This window comes from Amblyomma mixtum, chromosome 6 (assembly GCF_055824585.1).
Source record: "Amblyomma mixtum isolate Tamu chromosome 6, ASM5582458v1, whole genome shotgun sequence".
Lineage (NCBI taxonomy): Eukaryota > Metazoa > Arthropoda > Arachnida > Ixodida > Ixodidae > Amblyomma > Amblyomma mixtum.
Window position 1 is genome coordinate 51,008,647 of NC_143017.1, and position 12,155 is coordinate 51,020,801.

Genomic DNA, 12,155 nt, shown 5'->3' on the forward strand with positions numbered 1-12,155 from the left:
CTGCAGCTCGCCTATCCAGTTACTACTCCACTGAGTCAAGTCAATAGATCTACATTCTGATGCATAATATTATCATAGATGATATCGCACGTAAAAGGCGACAACAAACGACACGACAGCGCAGAAATCTGCTTCGAAGTGCCGGTTTCCAGTCCGTACACTACCTGGTCGACTACCCTCGGATGTCACGTTAACGAGTAACTGCGCACAAGATAACCGCAGCACTGTCTGGAAGAGGGCAAATGTGAGTAGTGACGCACAGCACACACCCTCATACGTTAGCTGATGGAGCACAAAACGGCAGAAGCGAACACGTAAACATGCGTTCTATGCGCGGCGCCGGCGCGACCCGCAGTCCCTCGGGCCGCGCGCGCCGACAGATGGCGACTGGTGTCGAGAGTAGGCGCGCGTCCGCAGCCTGCGTGCGAGGGTAAAAAAATCTGGTCTATAGGGTCTTTAGGGTCTCTAGGCAGCGCCAGCGGCTTATTTTTAATACAGAGTTTTAGTATAGGGTCACCCCATCGCTTTGGCGCATAGGGGAATAGCGGGACGGTACTGCGCATGCGCAGAACGCTAACGGCCCAAGGGTGGTTGGGTAAGCTGGCGATGCTAACGCGAGCCCAAACGTCGGTAGGTTCGGGCATGATGGCGGCGCCCGTCGAAGCGCGGCCTCTCTCTTCATCACCGATTCGTCGTTGCGGCTACTCTGTGGTTAACGCTCACGGCAAACTAATGGCGCACGAAGCTTTCGCTTTGGCTGAAGTTGCCTGAACCATAAAATTTGAGCGATAAAACGCGCCAAATTTTCAGGTTGTTTCCGTGTTTACAGAGCTGCTAGGCTTAGAGGGTACGCGTCAATTGACGTCAGAAAGCGCAGGAGGTTCGATCTACTGATCTTCACAAACAGGTTAGCTATTTTGGTACCAAAAAGGGGTCACACAGAATTGGCATCCCGGTAACACACTTTTCTTATTTACGCAGTATATTTTGCTCCCGCGGACATAAACAAAACTGAAAATAATTACATTTGCGAGAGTTACCGTTGCGAGTTCCGCCCGAGATGGCGCTGCACGTGGGAAACAAAAAAAATGTGAAAAGCATTTCTTGTTCAGCTAGCGCCAAAGCGAGCGCAGAACTTATGCACAAAAACAAAGCAAGGCACGCTCATTAAAGCAATCAGCTGTTAGCGGCAGCAACTTCCTGCGTGGATAGTCTTGGCTCGGATTGCACATGTCTGCATTATAAAAAAATATTTCCATCATTTTTCACATTTCTCAGTAGTAATTGGTAGCCACAATACTTTACGTGTCGTTTTATTTACACAATGAAAAAATACAGCATATATTCTAACTTATTTGTTCTTAAAGCTTCTCTTTCCCGCCGTCATGGCGCTGGCATCAAGCAACGCAAACGACCATCCGCGACTTTATTCTATAGACAGAAAACTTGAACCCGTTCCGCTAACGCTAAGCGCATGCGGATAGGGTCACCCTCTTCGCCGCGACCCTATTGTAAAGCTCTTTAATATTTTATGCAAAATTCTAACGGATCAGTCCGTAACCCTAGCCCGCGTGACGCTTCATGAAGAAACAGCCTGCCAACAGTGCCACAGCTCACTCTCTGCCTGCGATCGTCTGGCTGCTACGTGGAGACTTGTCATGCTTAAAGGGGTGGTAACACCAAATTTTGAAGCTATAAAAACCTGCTATGGGATTCCTTATGTATGCAAGGGCATTCACAGCCAGGTGTTGGACACAACAAACGTTTAAAAAATATTTTAATTCGGTTCCAAAGATTACCTAAATGCTCACTCTCACGATCTAGACCCATCGATAGGGCCATCAATGCTGACGTCACAACGTATGTAGAAAAATAAAAGTTTTAGTGACGACATACCAAAATACAGTGACGTACGATGAGCGGGGCACAGCCGCGTGAGCGCAGTCGACGCACCAGCGAGCGGCATTTGCTGCTAACCGCCACTCGCTCGTTTAGTTTTTGTCAACGTATTGCCGAACTATGCTTAATGGCGGGGACACATGTGCGAAAAGTGAGCGCGATCTGCGGCGCGCCGTTGCGAACAGCGTCGCGTCGTCCGATTGAAGCTCATCGCCTGCGTCCGGCCTGCTAGATGTCAACGGCGGGCCGCTCGCGGCAAACGCAACGACGGGAAGCGGCAGCGTCATGATGACATAGGGCGCACTCCTTGGAGCCGGGCGGCCTGCGCTAGTCTTCGTGCCGACCGCCGGCGTCTGAAGAACGCGATAGTATTGTTTGTTCACGTTTATAGCAAACCCTGGGATATATGAATATCAAAAATACATCGTTTCTGACGATCGTTGGCAAATACCGAGTTCCTGGTAGAAGTGATGACTGCAATACAAGCAAATTCCATCCCATAGCCGGTTTTGTGCTGCTGCTACCTGGTGCGGTTCGCCTGCCGTCTGGGACGAGTTCAAAGTAAAGGTGTGCCGAGCGGAGCACGTTTCTGAGCGCTGGCCAGTCCCGAAGCGCCCTGAGCTGCGGAGTCGAAGCGAAACCAACTAGGCCTAGCGACGACTAGTGCAGTCTGGGACCAGCGCGCAGGTCGTCGCCCGGCGTTGCCGCAGGCAGTGTCGTTGCCGAAAAATCCACTTTTAGCACAGTCATGCTGTCGTATCTCGAATCTAGGAAGCATAGTTTCTGGTAGCATGGCTGTTTTGTATTTTCTTGTGCGGACGTGAAGTACGCCGAGCCTGCCGGCCGGTCGGCCAGCCTGGATACAGTGCTCTAGAATACCAATATTCTAGAGCACTGTAGCCTGGATACCGTCTGCCGACGCCATAAAAGCGAGCTAAAGAGTGTTCTTGACGAAAACAATAAACCACGGGACAAGAAATGTGAAAAAGTGTCATTTTTGAGGATCGCTGACCAACACTGAGCTGCTGGTAGAGGTAACAACTGTTATATAACCAAATTTCTTGCCACAACCGCCTCGCAGCTGCCGCTGGCTCGACGTTGGGGTCCGGCTCGCCTGGCGCCCGCTAGCTCCGCTGCCGAAGGCGTCGAGGAGGTTGACCATGCTATTATTTTATTGTGAGATGATGCTGTTGACACTAAAGCTATTTGTGAAAAGTAGGCCCTTTATTATAGCGCAGGCGACTTCTGAAGCGCCGGCCGCTTGCGATACAGGCTATAGGCCTAGCGACGACCACGGCAGCCAGGCAGCAGCAGAACTCGTCGCCCTGAGCGCCCACGAGCGGTGCCGTTCCCGAAAGCTCCCAACATAAGCACGCATGCTTTGTCGCTGCTCGAGTATAGCTGGCAGTTCTGATAACAAGGCGATCTTGTCTTTTCTTGTGATATTTGTACACCATCCCAAGCAACGCTCAGGTACTGCTGCACGGCGGCGAAGTGTAACACCGGTTTCCCTTCCTTGAGAGGCGGCTAAGTGACTAATCACTGTCATTTGGCAACAGCTCCGCCCTGGCTCCCCAAGGGCCTTTGCCACTGGCGCCTTTTGGCGGGATTTCGGGACCCGCTTGGGCGGCCGCGCGACCGTCCGAGCGGAGCCAAGAGAAAGATATCCCTCCGAGACAGCGTAAGGTGCGTGCGCTACTGTTTGTCTGAGCCGGCCTTTGCCGTTCGGACCAGTGCATACTCGAGCTCGCCAGCACGGGTCCTCTGACCTGCAGCGGCTCGAGCCTGTCCAGCGGTGTCCAGCGGCCTCCGACAGGCGTGCCTTGCGTTGATTTCCCGCTCTCTCTCGGAACCGGCCCAACGGTCGACAGGAGAGTGAGATCACAGCACTGCCGCGGGGACATTCTCCTGCAGCGGTGTCCTAGCGGCGTGCTAGCGGCGTGCTAGCGGCGTGCATTTCTCTAGTCGCTTCGTGTGCGCAGCGGAGTCTTGCTCCTCGCGCGCCCCCGGGACGGGGTGACTATTGCGTGTGTGTGTACCTGCTGAAGGACGACGTGAATGAACGTCTCCTTTGTGAACTTGCAGGCCTATTTCTTTACGGCGAATCGCTCTCCTCCCTACGGAGGTTGAGTGCGCCGCAGCGGTGCCCCAGGGTGTGTGTGGTGACGGCTGAACGGGGCCCTTGGCTCGCGCGAAGCCCGAACCCGCGTTGTTTGGTGGCCTGTGTCCACTCAGACACCCAAAAGTTTCGGGCGTTCTGAAGTGAGTGAACGCCCTTTGTATGCCCTTTTTCTGGCGCGTTTCTGGCTGTTTTCACCTCGAAGCTCGATGGCCTCCGAGAAAAATTAATCGACGAAGTGCGTGGCCGTGGAAAGGAATACGAGGAATGCGGAAAGCGCCACGTATACCTCTCGGCCACTGCACTTTACACCCGAGTCTCGAAAGCTTGTGTCCAGTGTCTGGAGCTCAGGCTTTTAATTCAATTCACCTCGCTTCTTCAAAAAAAAAAAGATGAAAATGGTGGGTGACTGACGCTTCTCCCTCGCGCTAACCCCTTTTGTGGGTAGGGCTTTGTCAATAGACCTCCTCTGGTGTACAACGTGCATCAGAGCACGTACGGGTTTCTGGTCCGATCGGCAAAGCATGCAGCGCACCGAGGGAGCTATAATTGGGAGAAGAATGGCTTGGAGGCGTCTCTAATCCGGAGAATGAAGAGTACGGGGGACCGCTCTTCACAAGCTAGCTAAGCCGGTTCAGAAACTAAAGTAGACGGCTTTGCTCATCGAGCAACGCCTTTTTGTCATCGCGTTGTTTACACCAGGCATAAGTCTAAGGAGAGGTCTGATTCGTCTGAAAAGGTTCGAAATGCACGCGGTTATTGCACGTACAGGTCTGCCCGATGCGCAATAATGGCGTCGTGCACCCAGTTTATCTGCTGCTTCGAAGACTCGCAGTCCGAGCAGAGAATCCTTGGAGGCCTGACTTGATATCCCCTTTGGATCTTGTAGAGGGAAATTGGGTTGATGATAATTGTTGTAGGATGCTTGACGTCTTGCAGATTCGAATTGCTCAATCACATTGCAAGAGGACACTTCTGGAGAGGTTAACTTTTTATAACAATTAAAACCACAAAGGAAGATACAAGCAAGGAGAAAACATATTTACACTTGATTGACTCAACGTGACGAAACCAGCCCTCGGTCCTGCCGAAACAGCTGGTTTTAAAACCTATGTCCCCGCCCTCGGAGGGGAGAATAACCAATCAGGTAACTACAGAAACATCCACCCAATAAATTATTGGGGAAAGGAAAACATCACCAATCAACAATTCGGAAAGGATAACACAACCAATCAATGATTGCCGGCCGCGGCGGCTGAATTTCTTGAAGGCGAAATTCCAGAGGCCCGTGTGCTGTGCGATGTCAGTGCACGTTAAAGAACCCCAGGTGGTCGAAATTTCCGGAGCCCTTCACTACGGGTCTCTCATAGCCTCAGTCGCTTTGGGACGTTAAACCCTAATAAACCAAACCAAACCAATCAATGATTGGGGAACGAAGGTAACTCATCGCGACACCGTACACATATGTACACTTTCAACTATCACTGCTGCGAGCTTCGCGAACACTCACTTTCCCAACGTCCGGATGACCCAAGTTCAAGGAAAGTCACTTCAACCCTTCTGTTCCGCATCGTCGCTCCCCATGCCTGCAGCTAGCGTGGCAATATCCTGTTGACCGCGCTTCAAGCTGTCAACGCACGCCGCTGCAGACATGTGACAAAAGCCGCGGACTGTGACGCGGATACCGCCTCGCCGCAAGCACGTGCACACAGGACGCGACCTAATCAATCTGTCCCTGAGGGGAGTTTGACCTTTCCCGTAATCCTCCGCTATCCGGCGCCTCCCGTATCCAGCTGGGTTGAACTCACCCCCTCTCTGCGGTTGTGCGGAGGGCCCAAGAGAAAGAACGTAATGGGCATTCCACTAACGCGAACCGGATGCGGCAAAACAAAGTACAGCACCGCGAACTTCACTGCCTGACTGAGAATCCTGGCAGGCCACAGGAGCGTTACTGAAAACGTCGAATTTATTACTGCCTCGCGCCGTTCATACTTGAGGTCGATTTCAGGAAGCTTCAGCATTACCATCCGAGGCGTGTTTCCAAGATCCAGAGACCTGAACGCCGGTTATTTATGAGAATATTTTCAAAAGAAGACAAGACGTAATTTTGATTATATGTTCTGCATTATTTCTCTGTCGGTAGAGGTACACTGCGTACGGTAATTTGCGTGCTGGGCGTATGGTCGACTGGGGTCCGACAACGACGTCGTTCTGCTCAGCTGTGTGATTTGAAAATAGAAAAACTTTTCCGTCCCTGCAGTACACGGGCTTGAAGTGGTTCTAGGTCAATACAGTAATGAACGCATAACAAGTTTTTGTCCACTTGAATCGGCATGTATTTTGAAACGCGCAGTGGCTTGCCCGTCCGATGCGCGCAGAGATGTACCAGCCCACCATCGGCACCGCATTGATGCCATGGTCCTCATCGAAGGGAAAAATATACGTTTATTTTCCATCACAAATTTTGCTTCTGGCATATTCTTACGCGTTACGCAGCGCTTAATTCTCTAGAGCTCCCTTTTTTGACATCCAGCTGTTTTTATTTCATTTGCCTGGTGTTCACTGCACCTGTTCCAAATTCCTATGCACAGGCAGAATACCTTCCACGGGGAAGAAAAATGAGAAGGAAAAGGAAGGCATGTTTTTTTTTAATCAAGAAAATAACCATATTGCACGCACGGCAGAGCGCACATGTGCTCTTGGCACGTGCTTGCCCGATCTAAAATGCCTGCACTTCCACTTGGCCTCCGAGTTTTGCGCAAGCTTTAATCGAGTACTGCCAGCCAAACAACATCAAGTCAAGTCAAGTCAACTTTATTTCAGACATGTAAAGAAAATCACATGGCTGGGGAGGAGGGAAAAAAAGCCGCAATATTGTGGCTTGACAACGTTCCCTTCCCCCACACTACATCGGCGGCAGGGATAATGAAAGCGTGTAAAGCATACATACAAACATACAAAGCACTTAGTTCACAATTTGAACATAACAAAAAAGAAATCGAAAAAAAATAAGAATGTACGGTTTATCCGCAACCGGAAAAGCAATCAACATAATATATCTTACATCACATACAAAAAGAAAAGGCATATCAAAGCAAACACATTCCAACACAGAGAAATCAAGGCATCGCAAAGGCAAGGCTAGAAAATATTACAAAAATAAAGTTTTCATCTGTTGGTTCGAAGGTAAACGAACGGAAGAGCTGGGTAGGCGAAACTGATTAAGCAAAGTAGGTAAGGCGTAATTTAGTGTCTGAAATCCGTAATTAGTGCGAGGACGTGGAACATACCAAACTTCATGATGGCGAGTTAGATGGGAGTGCGTATTTTCGAGTAGATTGATAGTTTCTTCTAAGAACGGCATTCGACGTTCGGACAAGGATTTGTACAGTTGGAGGAGGCGAAAATCATAAAACGAGGAAACTTTAATTATATTATATTTTGAGTATAAAGGCCCAGAAGACGAAAAAGAAGGCACATTTGCTATTGCTTTCAGCGCGGTTTTTTGTACCGTTAACAGCTTATTTCTATTGGTGGCTGTAGTGCTGCCCCAGATTAAGTTACAATATCTTATATTGGATTCGAACAGTGCGATATACAAAAGAAGCTTGGTTCTCTCAGGTAGCATATATTGCAGTTTTCTAAGAATTCCGACTGTACGAGACAACTTGGTCTGTAGATGCTCAATATGAGCATCCCACAGCATGTATTCATTAAAGTAAACACCCAGGGATTTGACTACCTTAGTTATTTCTATGTCATTCACCCCCAATCTCAGGGGATTTTCTATGTTATAATTCGTGTTTTTGGCTCTGAAAAATACAGCTTTTGTTTTACTTGAGTTCACTAAGAGAGAATGTTTGATAGACCACAGATGCAGTTTATCCAAGACTTCATTTCCTTTTGCCACTAAGCCATTTACGTCTGAGCCAGTTAAAAAGAAAGTGGTGTCGTCTGCATACATTACATATTCAACTTCTTTATCTATATTTATTAGATCGTTAATATATATATTGAATAGCAGCGGACCCAGTAAGCTTCCCTGGGGAACTCCGTGTTTAAGAGGTCTGTAAGCAGAGTGAAAATTATCAACAGTGACAGACTGTTCGCGGTTACTGAGGTAATTGGAAATTAAGCATCTTATCCCTAATACCGTATGCAGAAAGTTTTAAGAGAAGGGTAGTATGATTTATTCTGTCAAAGGCTTTTGAGAAGTCTACAAATATTCCTAAAGTAATCATTTTGTTCTCGATGTTCGTGAGAATGAATTCTTTTTGTCGGAGCAGTGCCAGTTCTGTAGATTAGTGCTGCCTAAATCCGAACTGTTTCATTGTAATGACATTATATTTTTGAAGGAAATCAGACAGGCGTACAAAAATTATTCGCTCTAAGCCCTTGGAAAATATTGGCAAAATAGATATAGGCCTGTAGTTATTGAGAACACCTTTAGAACCGCCTTTGTGTAAGACAATCACTTTTGCCTTTTTCATTTCAAAAGGAAATACACCTGTATCTAGAGCTAAGTTACAAATGTGAGCTAAAATTGGACAAATAATATCTATAACATGCATAACTGGTTGCATTTTAATTCCAAATGGGTCTTCACATTTACTAACTTTCATACGCCTGAAGGCTGACAGTACCTCCGTGTCGTCACACGAAGTAAGGAAGAGAGTATTGGACTTATAATTGTCTATGTAATCAATAGCACTAGGATCATGTCCAGAGTCTACAAGCGAAACGAAGTAGTCATTGAATTTGTCAGCTAGGTCTTTACCGGTAAATGTTTCGTTATCAATAATTAAACTGCTAGGTACATTAGACTGCTCCTTACACAACAGTGTGTTTAGTCTTTTCCAAACGATCTTTTGATCTTTGATGCCATAAAATAGGTTGATGTGATAGTCATCTTTCGCTTTCTTTAGGACAGCATTTAGTTTATTCCGATGTCGTTTGAAGACTAAGAAGTCATCTGAGTCGCGACTTTTAAGGAATTTCTGATACAGTTTGTTTTTCATTGAAATCATTTTAAGAATATGGGCCGTGACCCAGGGCTTGCGAGCCTTTTTAGCTGCTTTAACCGTCTTGTATGAAAAACATTCTCCATAAATTAAAATGAACTGTTCTAAGAAAAAATGGAATGCTTCATCAGCATTTTTGTGTTTGAGTACAGGCCCCCAGTCAAACTTGATAACAGCACTTCTGAAAGTATCTAACGTGTCACAATTAATATGCTGCATTTTCTTTTCTATTTTCATGCTAGGGTTAGTATGTGTGACATCATAAGTACAAATTGCGTAAACTGGAAGATGGTCACTGAGGGAACTGTCAATGACTCCTGCCGATATAAGTACAGTCGACTTGCTGACAATTAACAGGTCAAGCATTGTTGCTGACGAGGGAGTTACGCGTGTGGGCAGTTTAATGACATTTTGAAGGAAATAAGATTCCAGAAGAAGCAACATACGTGTTCGTCGTGGAGAATTTTCGTCTATATTAATGTTGAAATCCCCGCCTACAAAAATAGTGTAACCACAAGCATGTGCAAATTCAAAGACATTCTCCATATATTCAAAAAAGTCATCGATATTGCCATCTGGAGGACGATAAACAACAACAACTAGAATTCTGCCAGTGCGCACAGAAAGGATTTCGTAATGAGCTGTTGACGCAGTTATTTCATCTTCCTTCTCACAATGCATGCTATCTAACACTAGCAAGCAAACGCCCCCGCCCCGTCTACCAACTCGATTCAGGTGAAAGGTATGATAACCGCTAAAAGAAAAACCTTCATGATCGTTCAGCCACGTCTTTGTGATCATAACTGCTGTGTAATTGAATTGAAATTCGTTTAGAAACTCATGTAAAATTTCTTCTTTACCTCTTGCCGATTGCAAATTAATATGCAAAAGTGACAATGCTGATTCTTTTCCAACAGTCGCATTCAGATCACTTGGTTTGGAGTACTGTTCATGATGGTTAACAGTTTTTGTGTTTAAAAGAAAAACACTAAAAGCAAGTGCTCTCACGAGACGAGCTTTGCCAGGTCATCCTCCACACGAACAACATGTGCGGATTCTCCATTAGTTCTTCGGACTAGAACTTTACCGTTGGTGTGCCAAGCGTATTCAAAGCCATTCTCTTTAGCCCATTTCCTGGCAACAAGGAGAAGCGACCTATTTCGCTGAGTAAGGTTCTCAGCGACAGATACCTTGGATTGCAAGTCTCTCAGTTTCTTGCATTTCTGAAGCCAGTTTTCTTTCTGTTGCAGCTGAGAAAAACGAATGATTATCCCAGGAACCTTATCTGGCCTCGATGGCAGTCTGTGCAAGGCCTCTACTTCATGCAGATTCAGATTTGGAAGGTCTACTGTGCTACCAACTTCATTGATTTTCGAGAGCAAGTCTTCATTATCAGAGAATGGTACGCCATGAACAACCAAGTTGTGGCGTCTGCTTCGCCATTCTAAATCATTTACTTCCAATTTGAGCTGCTGAACCTCGACATTATCATCACGGGCCTCCACAGCTTCAACTCGCTTTCGGAGTTCCTTCAGCTCTGCATCATGCCGAGCTACTGCCTGCAGTACTTCATCGTATTTGTCTGACATTAGTGTGATAGCTCTCTCGATGCCATCAACCTTTTCAGGGAGATTTTCTAGTTTTTCTAGTTTAGCATAGATTGCCGTCAAAATCTGGTGAGTGTCCATAGGTTGCTTATCTTTCCCGCTACCCGCTCCCCTAAGTCGAGATGAATAGCAGTTAACGCACGACCATGTCTGAAAGAATGTTTCCGCTTTGTTTTTAGCCGCCGCATCTGTCACCCCAGAACACTTGCCTAGATGATACGAACCAGCACATACCGAGCACTGCATAAAACGACCTTGAGCTGAGAGCACTTTTGAGCATGCTGCACAGGCGTTGTCAGAGCCAGACATGGTGAAATACAGGAGCAGTTCAAACACAACATATAACCACAAAGAACGCTGAGTGTTGCACGCTCGGCAGCGGCGGGAGCAGAATAAAAATCAACAGGTCAAGTAAAAGAAAAGACTAACCTGCAATAGACGACAGAACAGTCTTTAGCACATCCGCTCCATGTCACCGCCGCTGCCGATGTGAGTAAAGTGGGCGTGTCGGCCAAAGCGCGATAAGTTGAAGAAAACAGCAGCGTAGTGGCGCCAGTGGTCGTGGCCTGCTTGTATCGCTTCTCGTCCCGTGCACCTCGAAGATAGGCTGCAGCGCTCGGTGTCCCGTTAGAAACAGAGCTGCCGAAGATCCTTTCCGGCTTTTGGCAAAGGTGAAGCGATGGGAACTGCAATAGACGACAGAACAGTCTTTAGCACATCCGCTCCATGTCACCGCCGCTGCCGATGTGCACTACCAATGCGCTCACTACCAATGCGACGCGATCATTTTCGCTGAGGTTGGGCGAGTTTTCTTGTCTACTACAGCAAATAAAACAGGCTTAAAACTTTTTCTGGGGCGTTTCTTCCTATTTATGTTATATGATTTAATATGCGTTTTTTCATATATAGCCACTATTTATTGAGCAAAGTGCTGCACGCGCTATCGGTAACAGCACTTTGCACGAGCCGCTACGACTACACGCTCCGAACCTGCCCGGTCCCCAGTCTCAAACAGGCATCTTCCGGCGGCCGGCAACCATGGCGCCCACTTTTCCAGTTTCGGTATTCAAAACTCTAATTTTGGGGGGCCGTTGGCACCTTAACTGTTTGAAACTGGAACGTAATGTTTTGTGGGTAACATAATCCGAGGGTGTACTATGAAAAAACAACCTCTTTACGGTTTGCAAAATTTCGGTCAAGTAGTCCTTTAAGGCTCCTTATTTCGGCGGCTGAGAGACCGTCTTTCGCAAGTGCCTCATACAACCGCAGTATACAATAAAGCTTACCGCCGATGCCACCGCATTGCGAAAATTGAGCGCGATCCAGCGAGCGCTGAAGCCGTGACATTTTTTTTTTATTTTATCTGAGCGACGCAACACTCAGTACATAACACATCCAAAAGACACGCTGTCAGGACACCGACAAAGAAGCGCCATCTTACGCTAGTGCGCGCACTGAGTGATGTCATATTTAGCAAGATCAGCAATGTTACCTTACAAAGCCTATTCT

At 47.2% G+C, this 12,155-nt stretch overlaps 1 long non-coding RNA gene across 1 annotated transcript in view; it reads right to left on the reverse strand.

The window, feature by feature from the left end:
* LOC149339077 (uncharacterized) overlaps positions 1 to 11,322 on the reverse strand; it is a 33,296-nt gene extending 21,974 nt beyond the window's left edge. Inside the window, exon 1 of the long non-coding RNA XR_016283778.1 lies at positions 11,076 to 11,322. This is a non-coding gene — a long non-coding RNA (uncharacterized LOC149339077). The remainder of the gene's footprint in view (positions 1 to 11,075) is intronic.
* Between the last annotated feature and the right edge of the window lie 833 nt (positions 11,323 to 12,155).